Below are 17988 nucleotides of genomic sequence, written 5' to 3' on the forward strand. Positions count from 1 at the left end.
AAGTTTTTCAGTCTTTTTCTGAAATTTGAGATTTCTGGATTATGATCACCAACATAACTATAATTTGGATACTTTCTATTTTTTATTTATCTACCCATAGTGTTGCTAATATTTTATATAGAATATCTAGCTCTTTCCTTGCAACAACCTGAGATTACAAGTGTAAGGAGTCACAGTTTGAATTAGTGAGTAAACTATATTAAACACTTTTACTTTTTCTGAGCACCAAGTTACAGGAAGCCTACATTATTGTCTGATAATTAGTTATTTTTTAAAAAATATGACATCAGTCTTCTTTCAAATTGCTTATAATAGTTATAGTTGCCCATACACAAGAAGTTACGGATTTGGAATTTTAAGGCGATCCCTTATATACTGCCATTGATGGCTTTAACCACTGTCCTAGAGCTTTTGACAAAAAAAAAAAAAATTGAAAAAGACCACAAATATGTTTTTACCTAACAAATGTATAAAAGATAAAGCTATCAACATATGAGTTTAAGATGTCAGTCCTTTCCTCTTTAAACAGAATGTGATTGATTATTAGAAAATAATAGAGATTGATAAGCAGCGTTCTTTTGGAAATGTGGTATTGTGTACAATCTCCAGGTATTTGCCCAGAAATCAAGCACAATTTGTTTTCATTTTAGTGTTTTTTATCAGAACAAGCTGCTGAAACTCTAAATTGAACAAATGAGCTTGCTTTCTTTTATCAGATAATCTCAATTGTTTTTTTCTAAGAAAGAATCTCTAGGACATATTTGGCTCTCAGCTACCAAAAATTTCCATCTCATGGATTTTATTAATTTAAATGCCTCCCTTTATAATAGAGTACTTATAATAGAACTCAGGTTTTTTACTGCATGCCAAACGGAACCACTTTAAAGTTCTACCTTGTAAATTTACTTACAAAGATGGATCCCTACAATTCAGTATGTCATATTTAAAAATCCCCCATGTAGAGGACAGTGCACTGCATTGTCTTTCAATTCTGATTCTGTTCTTTAGTTGCTTCATCTGATGAAAGTGTTTAATCTGTAAAAGCTTCTCAAGTTAAAAAGTTAACATTAAATATACATATGAATATATATTCAACTTTTGTGAAAATTTTAAAAATAATGCAATATATGTAATGCTTATGCTAAAAGGAAGGAATCACATTCATTATCTCAGTACGATAGCAACTGGTATGTAGTAAACATTTCATGAGTAGTAGCAATTATTCATATGTGAAATTACAAAAAAAAGATGTATGATTCATTTTGTTTTAGAAATCAGGTATTAAAATAAAACTGTAGTCACACTGGGTAGGTTAGAACATTTTAGTGTTTATAGCTTGCCATTTTTATCAGATTTCAATATTATTGACAGGATCTCATGTGTATATTTCCTCATGCATATTTTTAATTATTTAGTATTTTCCAAGTTATTGTATTGAACTCAATGATAGAGTTTTTAACTTCCTCAAGCATTTTGTTTGTGTACATGATTTATATCCCAAAGTGATAAAAAAAATGTTTTATTTATGACTGTACTTAGGAAACTTATAAATTTTTGACTAATAGTGAAAAATGGGAAAAAGAAGGTAACAGCCTGAATTATTTTAGAAAACAGGTTTTAAAAAGTACACACATTAAATTTTATAGTTATTTTGTTCTAAACTGGAAGACAATTTACCATTTTTTTTATCATGTTGCATATATTATGATTTTACCTCCAGGGAACTTATTGTATACTTACATTATCATCCTCAATTCCTATTATTATTTATTGTATTGGTATTATAAAACTTATACAAAGCTATTTCTAAATTGAACTTACCCTAAAGTTAGTTTGTAATTCTTATGTGGAGAAAAAAATATTACACATTTTCTATTAGACTAATAATGTTATTAGTGACTTTTTTTAAAGGCAATAACACTGTAGCACTGTTGCCCCATTGTTCATCGATTTGCTCGAGCAGGCACCAGTAATGTCTCCATCATGAGACTTGTGCTACTGTTATTAGCATATCGAATACATCATGGGTAGCTTGCCAGTCTCTGCTGTCCGGGCGGAATACTCTTGGTAGTTTGCCGGGCTCTCTGAGAGGGACGGAGGAATTGAACCCAGGTCAGCCATGTGGAAGGCAAACGCCCTACCCGCTGTGCTATTGCTCCAGCCCAGAGGCCAATAAGTCATGGAAAATTCTACCTCATAGTTTGGTTGAAGAGACATCAGTGACCCTCAGGTTTATAGGTCTATTGCTCATAGTAGTATCACTTTCATATCTTTATATTCATTTTCTTTTCTTTTTATTTGTTTTTGAGCTACACCCAGCTATGCTCAGGGATCACCCCTGACAGGCTCAGGGGCAAGGTATTGGATACAGGGGATCGAACCCGCCTTGCCTTCCTGAAAGGCAAGCACCCTATCTGCTCTACTGCTGCTCGGACTCTTTCCTTTATAATGTGAGAAATATTTTATCACCTTATAAGTGTATTGTTTATAATTTGTGCCTTAATAGAATTTTTCTATCACTGTTGTTTTGTGTCCACACCCAGCGGCAGTGCTCAGGGGTTATTCCTGGCTCTGCACTCAGGAATTAGTCCTGGAGATGACTGGGGGCCACGTAGGATGCCAGAGATCAAACATGGGCTGGCTGCATGCAAGGCAAATGCTCTACTCACTGTACTATATTACCCTGGCTCGTCTTTAGTGGAATTTAAATTGTTTCCTTATTTTGTTTTTTTGGCCATGTCTAGCTGTGCTCATTGTTCACTCCGGGCTCTGCACTCAGCACCCGCTGGGGATCAACCCTCCATCTGCAGCATGCCAGGCAAACACGCTACAATCTGTACTTTATCTCTGGCCCCATATACAATGCTATCTTTTTTTTCTTTTTTTTTTTGAGCTGTTCGTTTTATTTATTGATCTTCAGCTAGAAATAAGTCTGTAGTAAAATGCTCTCTCCATATCTTTCTTTTTTTATTTTTTTTATTATTTTTTTTTAAATTTATTTATTTTTAATTAGAGAATCACCGTGAGGGTACAGTTACAGATTTATACACTTTTGTGCTTATACTAATGCTATCTTTTAAGTGTGATCTGTGTTCTCAGATCTGATCTTGAAATAGTCACAAAGTTCTGGTTTTGTAATTGGACAAATGTATCAAACACGTAACCGGGCGCAGGTTTCTGGAGCAGAGCCGTGCGTTCTGAGTCAGGCTCTAGATCAATCCGTCACTCAGAGTTACCACTGGCACAATTGGGAGAGTCTTGGGGACACCCCTTCTCACACTGGCTCCTAAGCAAGGACAGATGTAGCCCCCTTAGCAATAACAATATTCAGCCCCCCAACAAAAGCTGGAAAAAATCACTTGCATTTAATTAAAAATATCATGTGCATTTATTTCTGCATTAACCTTTTTTATTCTATTAGAAATTATTTTTGGAAAATATAATGATTTTTTAAAATTGGATATCTAATCATTGTAATGACTCATTAATTGCAGGGATAGCACAGTGGGTAGGGAGTTTGCCTTGCACTCGGCCGACCTGGGTTTGATTCCTCCGCCCCTCTTAGAGAGCCCGGCAAGCTACTGAGAGTATCCCGCCCTGTACGGTAGAGCCTGACAAGCTCCCCATACCATATTCTATATGCCAAAAACAGTAACAACAAATCTTATAATGGAGATGTTACTGGTGCCCGCTCGAGCAAATCAATGACAACGGGAGGACAGTGCTACAGAGCTGTAGAAATTCACTGTCACTGTCCTCCCATTGCTCATTGATTTGCTCGAGCAGGCACCAGTCATCTCTCCATTGTGAGACTGGTTGTTACTGACTTTGGCTTATTGAATATGCCACGGGGAGCTTGCCAGGCTCTGCTGTGTGGGTGAGATACTCTCTGAAGCTTGCTGGGCTCTCCGAGAGTGGTGGAGGAATCGAACCTGGGCCGGCCGCGTGCAAGGCAAATGCCTTATCCAAAGTGCTATCGCACTAGTCCTAAGAAATTCACATACCAGTTATATTTATTTGACTGCTAACATTATGTTTTTGTTTTAATTTTGAAACAAGCTACCAAGACCGCCCACATGGCAGAGTCTGGCAAGCTACCCATGGTGTATTTGATATGCCAAAAACAATAACAAGTCTCACAATGGAGACGTTACTGGTGCCCGCACGAGTAAATCAGTGAACAATGGTACCACAGTACTACAGTGCTACAGTGCTACAATTTTGAAACATTATAAATATTTTTAGATGTTTGTCTATTAATTTATTTTTATTTTTTTAGGAGCCTTTCCAAGATACTACAGGCCCAGGACCTCTCCCAGTGAGACTTTGTTCCACGTTTATGGGAACCCGGGAGGACAGAGCTGTCTGTTGTTCTTCAGGAGTAAAGCATACAAGACCAGAATGAAAATGGGAAAATTTGCACGAATGACATGTATTCTAACCCTTTAAGTTCTTTCCCTGGCACTTTGAATTAATTATATTTTTGCATAAACTGTAAATTATTTAAACAATATGAAGTGATGTTCTATTGTTTTATTCAGGTGAAGTTGCTTATAGATGAATTTGCTGAAGAAAATTAAATGTATCCTAATTTCTATTAGTAATTGAGAATATCTTGTGATAACATTGGGTGCTATAAAATCAATCTGAAAGATTGCTTGTATGGTAATTATTTCCAAATTGCAATTGTTATTGTGATGCATATTCTCTTCTGTCACTGTCACTGTCATCCCTTTGCTCATTGATTTGTTCGAGTGGGCACCAGTAACGTCTCTCACTGAGAAACTTATTGTTACTGTTTTTGGCATATCAAATACACCACGGGTAGCTTGCCAGGCTCTACCGTGCAGGTGGGATACTCTGGGTAGCTTGCTGGGCTCTCTGAGAGGGGCAGAGGAATCGAACATGGGTCGACCAAATGCCCTACTGCTGTGCTATCGCTGCTACCCATATTCTGTTTTGAAATTTCCAAAATCCATGGAGGTATTTCGCACAAGACCACTAATCAAAAGAAGACAGAAAATATGAAGTAGGTTTGTGTGTATGTGCGTGCATGTGTGTGCACACATATATGTGCTTTGTGCATACATTTGTATGGACAACTCTTCAACCAGATCAGTTTATATTCAAGTGTTGTGCCTGTTTCCTGTATTTACATGAAGAATAATTGGTATGATGGATGCATAAGATTATAAGCTAAAAAGAGAAATCTTAAGTAAATACTGCAGTTATACTGAATTTTTTCTTACCGTTTTCAAGGCAATGACTTAATAGATACATTAAAAAGTTATGTCATAATAATGTGTTACTAAAATGAAAAGACTAATAAATGTGTTTAGAACTAAATTTAGATCTCTCTGAACAAAAGCATAACAAACCTCAAGGAACAAGTTTGTCAAAAAAAGTTTAAGATGTGTTGATAGATGTGTGCTTGAGTTGAAATTCTAATAGCAGCGATTCAAGACAGAAATGACACCTAACCACAGAACACCAACAATGTATGAGATTTTTCATTGACATGTTTCATGTTAGTCATTAGAAAGTAATAATCAAAACTAAATTGTGATCTTTAATTTTCCATTCTCTCATTTATTATATGGATTGTTTGCCACAGCCAGACAAATCTATAGAAACTATTTTCATTTTTTAGAGTAAATTATTTGTACCTAAATGGGATCACTCATGTGTCAACTACAAACCCAAATATAAGTAATAAACGTGTTGTAAAGTCTATCTCAGAGAACAGAACTGGTATAATCAAGAACATACATTGTGAAGCTATATGATTTAAGAACAGATGCAGCTTCGTGGCTTCAAGAATCTCTGCAGACTCTGCCCAGTTCTACAGATGCTGAAGTTATTGGACTAAATTCCACAGTACTGAAATTTCAGTAGGATCACAGCAAATTAAGGAAGTAACAATAACATAGCTAGTAATGAACAGCCTAGTAAATCCTCAACGACTCAACAACCCCATGGCAAGATGGAACAATTTTCACAAACTTCCTTTTACTGATGTAATTTCGAAAATTCCCTTAGCCATTTTGGTTGTACACATAATATAAAACAAATCATTGTGTTCCAGCAAACAGGGCAGGTATGGGGATGATTGGGAAAGTGGGGAGAAGGATGGAGGGAGACTCACTCAGGTGGTGACTGATGCCAGAACATCAAACACCTATAATTAGGGTCTGAGGAACAACTTTGTAAACCAGGGTTTTTAAATAAAGTAAAAAAAGAAGTGAATGCAAGTTATTTTGTGGTGACTATGAATATATCAGCAAAGACTATTATAATAAGCATATCACAGATGGATAGATGATATATTTCATAATGTTACAGATGAATTCATTAATATATTTCTTAAAATAAGAATAGATTCTAATTTCTGCTCTCCTTCTATCTGTATGATTTAGAAATCTGTCCTTTGCTCTCTGCAAGCCTCAATTTCTTCACATACAGTGGAAAGTAATTTAAAGTAAAGTGACAACTAATTCTCCTTCCACTCCTGAAATGCTAAAATGCCACATAAAGGTGCAAGTCTGTTTTTGTTCCCTAGATCAGTTTCCATCGTTCCTTTATTGTGTCCAACTCAAATGGTGATTATCATCTTATTTTCAAACCTATCTCTGATTTCCTGCTCAGAGTCCAGTGAATTTTATATCACCTTGATGTGGGACCTTTAAACCCCATTAGGCAGCCTAGCAGAACTGTTGGGAAACTTGAAAGTGATTGTTGCTTTGTTGCTCATTTATGGTGTCCTTGGGGAACCTTAAGTGAAAGACACTCAGGTAAGGTAAAATATCTCAAAAACATATGACTCAAATGCAATTAATGAATGTTGAAACACACACAAAGCCCCTTTAGAAATGGAAATAAAATCATGTTTTTTAAATAATATGACCTTTAGAAATGATGCTTTCTCTACTGTCTTTGATCACAGTTGGAGAAAGAGAATGAAGGCAACTAAACTAACTCTGAACATCTGCATTAAGAATTGTCAGTAACATGAGCTTCTAAATTTAGCACTTTCATATACTTGCATAAATAGCACATGCTCAGTAAATGTTTTCTGGTAGATCATTGCCAGGATAGGAAGTGTGCACATCCAACTGTGCTCAGGGGTCAGTCCTTGAGCATGAAAAGGACAGGTATAAAAGTCAGGATAAAAAGTTCATGTGAGGGGCTGGAGCAATAGCACAGCAGGTGTTTGGCCTGGCACGTGGACAACTGGGGTTTGTATACCATATGGTCTCCCGAGGACCACCAGGAATAATTCCTGAAAACACGAGCCAGGAGTAACCCCTGTGCATCAAGAGGTGTGACCCAAAAAAGTAAAAAGAGAAAAAAAATCTCATGTGTGGCAAGGAACTTTATCCTGCATGTACTTTAAATAAACATAACATTTTATAAATAAACCACATAAATAAGATAAAATTTATTTTACCTAAACTTTATCTTGGCTTGAAAGAGTCTGTTCCTAATGAATACTTTATAATAATATCATCCTTTATCATTTTTTATCAAATTTAGAATAGGTGCACTGTTCATTGATTTGCTCAAGCAGGTAGCAGTAATGTCTCCATTGTGAGACTTGTTGTTACAGTTTTTGACATATCAAATATGCCATGGGTAGCTTGCCAGGCTCTGCCATATGGGTGGGATACTCTTGGTAGCTTGCCGGGCTCTCTGAGATGGGTGGAGGAATCAAACCCGGGTTGGCCATGTACAAGGCTAATGCCTTACCCGCTGCACTATCACTCTGGAAGAGCATTAGACTGAAGATCTAAAGGTCCATTGTTCAAACCCAGGTTTCCACAGGTGTAGAATAAGTGCACATTGTGCAAAATGTAAAAGATTTTTTTTGCATTTCATGAAATATAAATAACAAAGATGAACAACTTTTGTAATTCCCTTGATTTATTTTATATTTAGTTTTATTTATTGGGGGTAGGCTCCTGCCTTGTAGTGCTCCTAGCTAACTTCTGGCTCTGAGCTCATGGATCATTCTGGCTATGCTCAGGTACCACCTAGAGTGCTAAGGGGGAAAGCCCGCATCTACTATGGGCAAGTAAGCACTCTATCCATTGTGCTATCACTGTGGCTTACATAGTATTAAAGAAATTAAAGATTACTTCCTGCATCTGAACATCTGTTAGACTTTAATGGTGGGATTAGTCTTTAAGATTCAGTATCAATATGTGTTTGAACCACATTGTTTCAGGGAAAGTTAACAATGTTATTGTGAAGATTGAAACCAGTTACAACCTTTCAGAATCATGGATTTCAATTTACTTAATTTTTTTCTTTAGGTTAAAATAAAGGTGTGGACAACATGTAAAGTTTTAAAAAATGTTGAAATTATAGTCTAAATTCTTATTTTAATAGGAAAGCCACATTATTTAACAATGTACACTGAAGCAACTCCCAATTCCCTATGTAAAATATAAAATTACATATTTTTCATACTTTTACAACAAAATATTTTGTAGTGACCTCCCAACTTATATGCAGAGATATAAAAGTATAGACATTTTTATACTTTTAGAAGAATATTTTCAGCAGCCCAAATTATGCACAAATACAGCATAAGAAATGTCAAAATGACATGACTTTTACTTGGAATTTTGAGTATGTTGATCAGCTAAGACTTCTTGTAGTAAAGCTGGTAACAATGAAGCAATGCCCTCAATGTAATTTTAAGATTCACACATTTTCTGTAACTCAAGATATCAAAGATAACCAGGAATGGTATACAAAAAGAGAATCATAAAATAGTAATTTGCACTACAAATAATTATTTTAGAGGATGACCTTTTATTTTTTTCAGTGCTGAGGATCAAAACAAGGGATTTTTGCATGCTAAAGTATATGTTTTACTGCTGAACTTCATCTTCAGTCCCATGAGTCAAAATATGAGAACATTTTCAGATCGTGAAATCTCGTACAAAGCCCTCAGTTCTCTGACAGCTATCAGCTTCAGGTTTTTTTCATATGTGATGTAGATATAATAGTTCACATATCACCATATTATCGTGTAATATAAATAAAGCTAGAAATTACATAAACATGTTATGCCATTTCAAAATCTGAATAAAATATTTTATAAAAGCCATTCTTTGATATAAAAAATACTGTGTGTGTAAATTTTATGATTTATATTTTACTGGATTGGAATATAAGGCAGAAGGACTGGAACAGTGGGGCAGCAGGTAAGACTCTTGGCCTGCACGTGACAGAACTGTGTTGGGCTCAATCCCCAGCACCACCTACGTTCTCCTGACCTCCTCCGAGAGTTAAGCCCCAACTGCTTCAAAATGTGTCCTCCTAAAACAGCAACGACAAATTTAAAAATTAAAAGAAAAATAATAAAAGGCAGAAAGCCTATGATAAAGGGATTGCATTAGATGGAAAGATGAGATTTCTAATTTTTAAAAGTAGCCACAGTGAAGCTAAGACGGGAAATGGAGGACAAAGAGAAGGTTGATATATATCTATGTTTAATTTGGATAAGATAGAGGTGGTGCAATTAATTATTTCGTAGGATCAGGCAGTGGACTGAATGCATTAAGTAAGTCAACTGTTGTTTGCTAAATAAAATTAACAAGAAAGTTAACTCATTGAAATTTTAAAGGTAGTGTGCACACTGCTGTTAATGAATTATCTTTTTTGAAACTTTTCTCAATTGAAGTAGAGCCCAATTGAACTATGTTCATTACTTTGCAGTTTGTTATTTGATATAAATCCAATGGTGTGAAATGATGTCATTAAGTGTAATCCTAAAATTAAAAGAATGTCATATAATTTAATTTACCTTCACAAGGGTAAACAGGACAGCCTTTGAGAGAGGTTGAAAATATGTTTTACCTCTCCATAAAGGTCAATAGTTTATATGTAATGATTCACTGGTCAAAAGTATTTTGGAGGTCATTTCTGACAGGATTCAGCAGCATGAATTGAAAGGTATATTGTGCAGTAATTGGATAACTCTGCCTATTTTAATCACATCCTAGTTATTTTATCCTTACAAGTCAAGTTGTTGCTCTTCAATTAAAATTTTGGCAATGTTTTATAGAAGTTTGTTCCTAGGAATAAAGATAAAATACAAAATCTTAACTCTAAATATAGACTCATTATTTATCCACACTTGTCTTTCATAGTGTCTTCTGCATAACAAATTATTTCCTAGGATTTTGGCTATGAGACATATCATTAGTAATCAGAGATCCAGTGTTTGCAATGGCGACTTTCAGATCTGCAGTGTCCAGGCACCGACTCAGAAATTAATAGGATATGTAATACTGATCTCAGATAGTCGCACACCTGCTTGGATTACATGAGACATGATCTGTGTAAATAAATATGAGTGCTCAAAAAGAAAAGATAAAGCATAAGGAAATGCACAACTAAACATAATACATGGATCTGTTTCTAATATAAAATGTTGTTTTAGTAAACATTTCATGTGCTTTTCTTGAACCTTCATTCATATATTTTGACTTAGTGTCAAGGAAATCTGAATATTAGGCTTGTTGGTTTTACTGCTAAGTCATGTATAAAGGTGAACTTATAGAGTGCAGTTCACACTTTTATTATTAATGCAGGAGGAATATTTATTTATCATAATTTATTTAGACTTTTCTATATCATATTACCCAACTCTTTGTTCCATTTGCAATTAAACCTATGTTGATATAATAGAAAAAATGCTGCTCCAAATATGAAGCCCATAAATTTTCATAGCTTAGTTTCAGTAAAAGACATTTGTTCTGGATGCAGAAAACCTAGGATTTTTTTTCAAAGAAAACAAAGAACACATTTTTTTAATAGAATCACCATGTTACAAAGCTTCAGGTTTAAGTCTCAGTCATACAATGATCAAAAATCCATCCCTTCACCAGTGCACATGTTCCACCACCAAGAACCCCAGTATACCTTCCATCCCACCCTCACCTCCTGCCTGTGTCACTGATGATTTTCACTTTACTCTCTCTTTACTTTCATTACATTCAATATTTCAACAGAAAACTCACTATTATTCTTTGGAATATTCCCCCAACAATCAGACCTGCCGAAAAGGCATCATTTGATAATTTGTTTTCCATTGCTGAGAATGAGAAGCATATGAGGTTTTGGATTTCTGGTATTTTAGTAATTAAGTCCAGAGAAATTTCTGCTAGAAGTTGCGTCACTGCAAGCTCATACCTCTGTTTAATGGGCCTTATAAGATGGCAGTCGCCACGCTGCCGCTGAAAGGAAAGGCCAAGAGAGAAAAACCTTTCCCCACCCAGGGCGGCAAGCGTTCATAGTCTAGAGGCATTTCTGCAAGAAGCCACTGGGTGCTGAAAGTAGTTAGTTGGCCTCCGGGATCATGGACGTTCAGGAATGGAGGAGTCGTTTGTGTGCAGCTGCTCAGGGTCACATCTGGGTGGAGAGCGGGGAAAAGAGTACATTTATAACAGTATCATTCTATCATCATTCAGAGAAGTACAAGATGCAAAATTAATTCCAATCTCTCTATAAATAAAAGCAGCACTACTACCACCAATACTCATTAAATAATTAATAATAATAATAATCACTAACTACAATGTGTATGCAACATTTACATTGCAGTATACATCAGGTTTTTTATCCTTATTATTGCTTACTGATATTAAATTGTATTTTATTTATCTGTTTTCAAGCATTTTTTTCACTGTTTATTTTGGTTACTATGAACAATGACAGTTCTGTATACAAAATTTCTCATGAGAGTATACTTTTATTGTCTCTTGGTAATTTCTTAGGAGAGAAATTTCTGAGTTGTGAATTAATCCACATTAATTCTGGATATATACCTTTAATCTATATAAGCATTAAAGTAACCTTTAGAAACTGAACCTTGCTTGTGAAACATATCAACTGTGAATTTTAAAGAGAAACCCAATATTTACTCATATCTTGTATAATGGAAGAAAGACCATACAAAATAATTAGACATGGACTTAATTTTGTATATGCCTTACTCGTTTTCCACCTATTTTGCAATATTGCTTTTTTTCTGGCTTTATTTTGGGGCCACATAGTGCCCAGTTCTTGCTTCTGGCACTGTGTTCAGGTATCACTCCTGGTGAGGCACAGGAGACCACAGCTGGGGAATCAAACCTGGGCTGAGCACATGCAAAACGAGTGCCCTGCCCACTGTACTACTGCTCTGACCACAGTATTGCAGTATTACCATTCGAGAAAACAGTTAATCTCATTGCATAATCATTTTCAAATTATTCTTTTTTATATTTAGCAGACCGAACTCTTATTTGACAACTTTCAGGTGCCTGATTCATCCTTTGGATCTTAACTTCTTCTGAGACATGCCATTGATAATCTAGGTTTCATTTTGATTTTTTTTCACCAAGTTCTCTTTTATTTTTTATTTTATGTTTTTAAAATTTTTTTTTATTGAATCACCATATTGAAAGTTACAAAGCTTTCAGGCTTAAGCCTCAGTTACACAATGCTCAAACACCCATCCCTTCACCAGTGAACATATTCCATCACCAAGAAACACAGTAAACCTCTCCCCAATCCCCACCCCCCAACCTCTCACCCCACCTGTGTAGCTGATAAATTTAACTTTATCTTTACTTTGATTACATTCAATATTTCAACAAAAAACTCACTATTATTATTTGGAGTTTCTCCTCCCAAAGTCAGAGCTGCTCTCATGGAACCATTTGATAATTTGTTTTCCATAGCTGAGAATGAAGAGATATGAGGTGTGTGGCCACAATAGCGGCCACGAGGTTTTGGATTTCTGTATTTTAGTATTTTAGTATCATTTTGCTTTTTTTAGTTCATTTATTTATATATCTCAGTCTAGTTCTGCTCACACCTTCTTATCACTATTGATATAGGAAATATTGCTTAACTATGCAGTTTAAGGATGATACTTTGGTTTATAAAAACACTAATTTGGCAAAACAAATAACATATATAACATAGTATCATTAGTTTTAAGTGTATTTGGTCTTCATTCCTAGCTCAAAGCTTCCAAAAAAAATCTTAGAATTTTCTGAGAGCTATAAAATGATATATTTTTTCTATATTAATGAAGGTGATTTTTAGAATATTTGAGGATCCTGACTTGTTACCAGAGGAGCCAAGGGGTTAGGAGCTAAGGAAGGTTGAGAATTCCAGATTCCACATTACTAGCTTTAGCTGAACTCTTGTCAGTGTATTCCTGGAAGTTCAGTTCAATTATCAATGGTCAATTACTTGACCAATGATGATAGTGTAATGAAGCTTCCACAAAATTCCAACCTCATGGTGCTTCAGTTAGCTTTCAACAAAGTTTGGGGGGTATAGGCATAGAAGCCCTGTACCTTTCTCTATACCTAACTATCTGTATCTTTACTTGTTGTTTATTTCGTATCCTTTGTAATAACCAATGATCTAATTTATACATTAGTTTCCTGAGATCTGTGTGCCAACTGATTCTGAAGATATCATGATGATTTCTGATTCATAGCTAGTAGTTCGGATGTACAGATAATTATCTGCTGATACAAGCAACTAATGTGTGAAAGATGGTCAAAGGAAATCCCACTTTATATCTGGGTTATTGTAGGCAGAGCTAACTACTAAGGGCTTATTTGGGGTTCCCATCAGAATCTGAAGTGTATGATTGTAAAGAATGAGCCCTTAATCTCTGAATCTGCAATTAGCTGTGAGTAGATAATATGTAAATTGAGGTGATATTTAAGACACTGAATGAGTGTCTGCGATTAGCTTGTTTTGGGGAATCCACAGCACACTGTTAATTAGGCCCACATTTCCAATAATGCAGCCAGTAAATCACAACGTCCATTAGGTGAAAGAAACATATGTCACCACTGTTGTTCTGCTTTAGTGCCTACATAATGGTAGACACACAACCTGCTCCATAAATGTATTTTAAACAAATAAAAAGACTTAAAGAAACCTGTCAAGGGGCTGTGATGGCACCAGCAGGTAAACCTGTACCTTCAGGACAAGTGTGTCAGCAACCTGACTTTGCCTTTAAGGATTTCTGATACACCAAAATTGCTGCAGTGCCTTTGGCTAGATCCCAATGACTTGAGATAAAGTTTCCCCAAGAAATTAAATGGCCAAAAATTAGGTATGTGTGAGCCACACCCACAAACCACCCCAGACTAGCTATCAGCCATGCATCAGAGACCCATAAATAAATCTCTAAAGATTTCAAAAGCAGCAGTTAATCTCAAACCCATGCAAGGTTTAACAGATCAGAATAAATCAGAGGATGAGGGTGGGTCAGCCTGGTGCTCAACCAAGCAAAGCCCCTGGCAGCCACTTGCTCCCACAATCCAAAATCACCACCTGCCCCCAGCCGGACTCCACCATTTAAGGACAGAATGGGAAATTATTAACCTCATGAAAATTTGGATGAGGGTTTTGTGACAGAAATCTCCAGGTTTCTTGGAGTTGGGATTTGCTACCTCCCCCCACATCCCTGGACTTTGGGAAGCCTTGGTGGTCATGTCACACTTCAGAGCTGCCAATGCCTTGAACAAACACAATGACATCTTCGTAACTGTATTGCAAATTAAAATGCACAAAAGAAAATGAGAGAAAGAGAAAGAAGGAAAGTGCCCGCTTTAGAGGCAGGCTGGGGGTATGGGGATGGTGGGAAGGAAATGGGCGACATTGGTGATGGAAAATGGACACTGGTGGAGGAATGGGTGCTGGATCATTATAAGACTGAAACCTAATCACGAACAGCTTTTTAATGGTCTATCTCATGGATATTTAACAAATTTCTTCTTAAAAAAGTAATGTGGAGTTCATGTCTGCTTAATCAATGGCCGAATAAATAGCAGTACTCCTACATTGAAAAATAAAAATAAAAAAAAGCAACTGGTCATTAACTTTATGATACCTAGCCACTAAGATAATAATAGCTTAAAGAATACCTATATATAGTTAATATTGGTAGGAAAAAGAATGCCAAAAACAGTAACAATAAGTCTCTCAATGAGAGACATTACTGGTGCCTGCTCGAACAAATCGATGAGCAATGGGAATATTCACTAGAAAAAAATATTACTTGGGACAAAGGGTAAAAACAAAAAAAAGTATTTGATTTTGTGAACAGATAATTTTCCTTTCTCTTTTTCTATTTTTTTCATTAAGAGTCAATATACCTCAGTATTAGTTTATTTCCTGCTTCCATGAATAACTTATTATACTGAAAGTTATGGGATTTGCACTAGATAGGAATTTCTGAATTGTTATATGCAAGAGGAAGCCACAGAAGTAGAAATGTTATTATTGAATAATTATGCATTAATGCATAGCAGGGAGGAGAGATTCTAAAATGACAGATGGAGGAATAAAATGAGTAAGGGACAGTGTTCTGGGATAGTTAATAATGAGAACAGAATGACTGAAGTGAACAAAGTGTAGGGAGCCAGGATACCCCAGGATTGCAGTTGTAGTCAAATTTACAGTAGAAGAGAGAATCTTATGTAACACAAAAAAATTTTTTTAAATATCTGACTTATTTAAAATAAAGTGATCATAAATGCGTTATAAGAGACGTTTTTTCTCACAAGTTCTCTTTGGAGTTTAAGGTCATTTATTCTATAGTTAATTTCAAATAAGAAGATTATTTAAAAAATATTTTTAAATGAACCTGAAAATGTTGAAATGATTCAAGGTTTAGAAATTGACATGCCACTGATATAGAAGAAGGATCTCATCTTATGTTTAACTGGTGTACCTTTTAATTTTAATGAGCAGGTGGAAGTGAGCTGCAAGTGTGAAGAATGCCAGCAAGATGTAGAGATAGAAGTGTCAATTTAAATAAGAATTACAGTATCAAGAGCTGCTTCTGACAGTGGAATATGAAATTTTGGTTACACATTGAAACATTGAAAAGTTGATAAGAGCTCTGTAAAACTGTGACAAACAAGTATTTGACTTTGGAGAAAGGAAACAAAAATATATCTCAAATCTAAGGTAACTGAACAGATTTTCTACAGATACCTTCTTTAGGTAATTGGGTAGACCACTGTAAAATGCCATATACAGAAAGTCTATGGTGGAGAAATGAATAGATTTATTTCTAACCAGAGAAAATCAAAGAAAAAAGTCACAAAAGCAGCATAAGAATGCTTGGTCACTGAGTAACCAAACAACTAGCGGACTAATTTCTTGCTTCTGCAGTCATAGACTCAACTCAACTCAAGCCACATCTGTCTTAGCCATTATTGCAAATCTGTTGTCCGAGTTCTTTTTCATACACATATTCCACAATGTTGTTACCCTCTTAAATGTAAAAAGCAGGGCTTGCATGCCTTTCCCATCTAGCACAACAGGTGCCTGTCCCACAGGCTGTACTCAATTAGCCTAATAGATGGATGGTTAAATAATGCATAGATAGGAATGCAGGAAACTTGTGTTTAGGAAACTTGCCTTGCATGCCTTGTACGCAGTTAACCCTGGCTTAATCCACAGCAAATTACATACACCCCTAACCACACCAGAAGTGATTTCTGAGTGCAGAATCAGGAGTAAATCCTGAGCACAACCAGGGGTTTACCCTGAACCAAAAAAAAAAAAACAGAAAAATATGGGTAGGTAAATAAATCTATATACTATAGGATTTGGCGAATAATGATAGCTTTCTTTATTTAGTAAGCAGTCTTGAATCACACAGTATGGATAACAAGGGAAAGAAAAAACTTGATTAAAAAATATATTGTGTGCACATTCTGCAGCCTGTGAATATAAAGATAATTTTTAAATGATTTGTAGTGTTTACAATAGGCTAATTTTCAAATATGTGGGGTACATATTTTCTTCATAAGAACCATTTTCTGGCAAATATTTCTCAAGCTAATGTTCTTGTCTAGTCTAGTGTGCCTAATTTAAAAAGTGGAAGATGGCGTGAAACTTTCTGGCAGAATTTGAGTGATAACATACATTAACGAAGGCACAGTGAAGACATATCTATTTAGGTCTCATTGGATCAAAGCATAACTTTTATAAGCATGTATGCCCTCATTTCTACAGTATTTTGTCCTTACACTCTCAGTACAGAGATGTGAAATGGGGCATTCTTTCTGAGCTAATGTTGTCAAATAATGTTCATTGCTATCAATATGCCATCTATTTTGAAAGAAAAGGGTTGACATTTCACCACTTTTCCTTAAAGGGTCATAAAACTGCAAACTGTCTGGATTACACTGCTATAGATATTGACACCAAGGGAGAAATCACTCCCCTAAGCCCCGTGAGGAGCTTTCCCTTGAATTATATGGGGATCATCAGTGATGAGCAAAGAATAAAATTAAACGCAAAAGTACTGAATGTTTAACATTCTTCTGATAGATTAGCCACTCCCTTTGATTTTTTTTTTTGGCATGGATCATTAGCCATAGGAGACATGTAGAAAAAGAAATCTGCAATACATTTTTATTTGATTCTCAAATTAACACAATGCATTGATATTTGATCTTTTATTTCAAGAAACAGAGAAACTCAAAGGATTTTGTCTGTGTTAGTTCTGCTCTGTCAGCATCTGCTTAGAAGAACGTACTGCAGAGGCTGGCAATATCAAGTGGTTTAAAGCATTACTCTGCTAGATATTGCCTCTGGCACAGAGTTGTACAGTACTAATAACACCTCATTTATCCTACTACTGCCCATAGAAAATCCGTAAGTGCTAAGCATAATTCATTTTGTCTGTACTAGTTTACTAATCCTTTTGCATTAGTGAATTTCAAGGCGTTCATTGTTGGCAATTGTCTTTCAGGCAGGAGATACTTCAAGTTCTAGGTGCCAAGTGCTACGGAATTATTAAATCATTGAATTTCCTATGCAGTTAGATGCCTAGGCAAATAAATCCATTTTTTAATGCAGAGTTGGTACATCAGACATTCTTGGGAAGTATGTCATCATTAAAGAGGTAGAAGCAACTTTGCCGAACATGCAATGCTATGT

Source organism: Sorex araneus, chromosome 1, assembly GCF_027595985.1.
Source record: "Sorex araneus isolate mSorAra2 chromosome 1, mSorAra2.pri, whole genome shotgun sequence".
NCBI classification, from domain to species: Eukaryota; Metazoa; Chordata; class Mammalia; order Eulipotyphla; family Soricidae; genus Sorex; species Sorex araneus.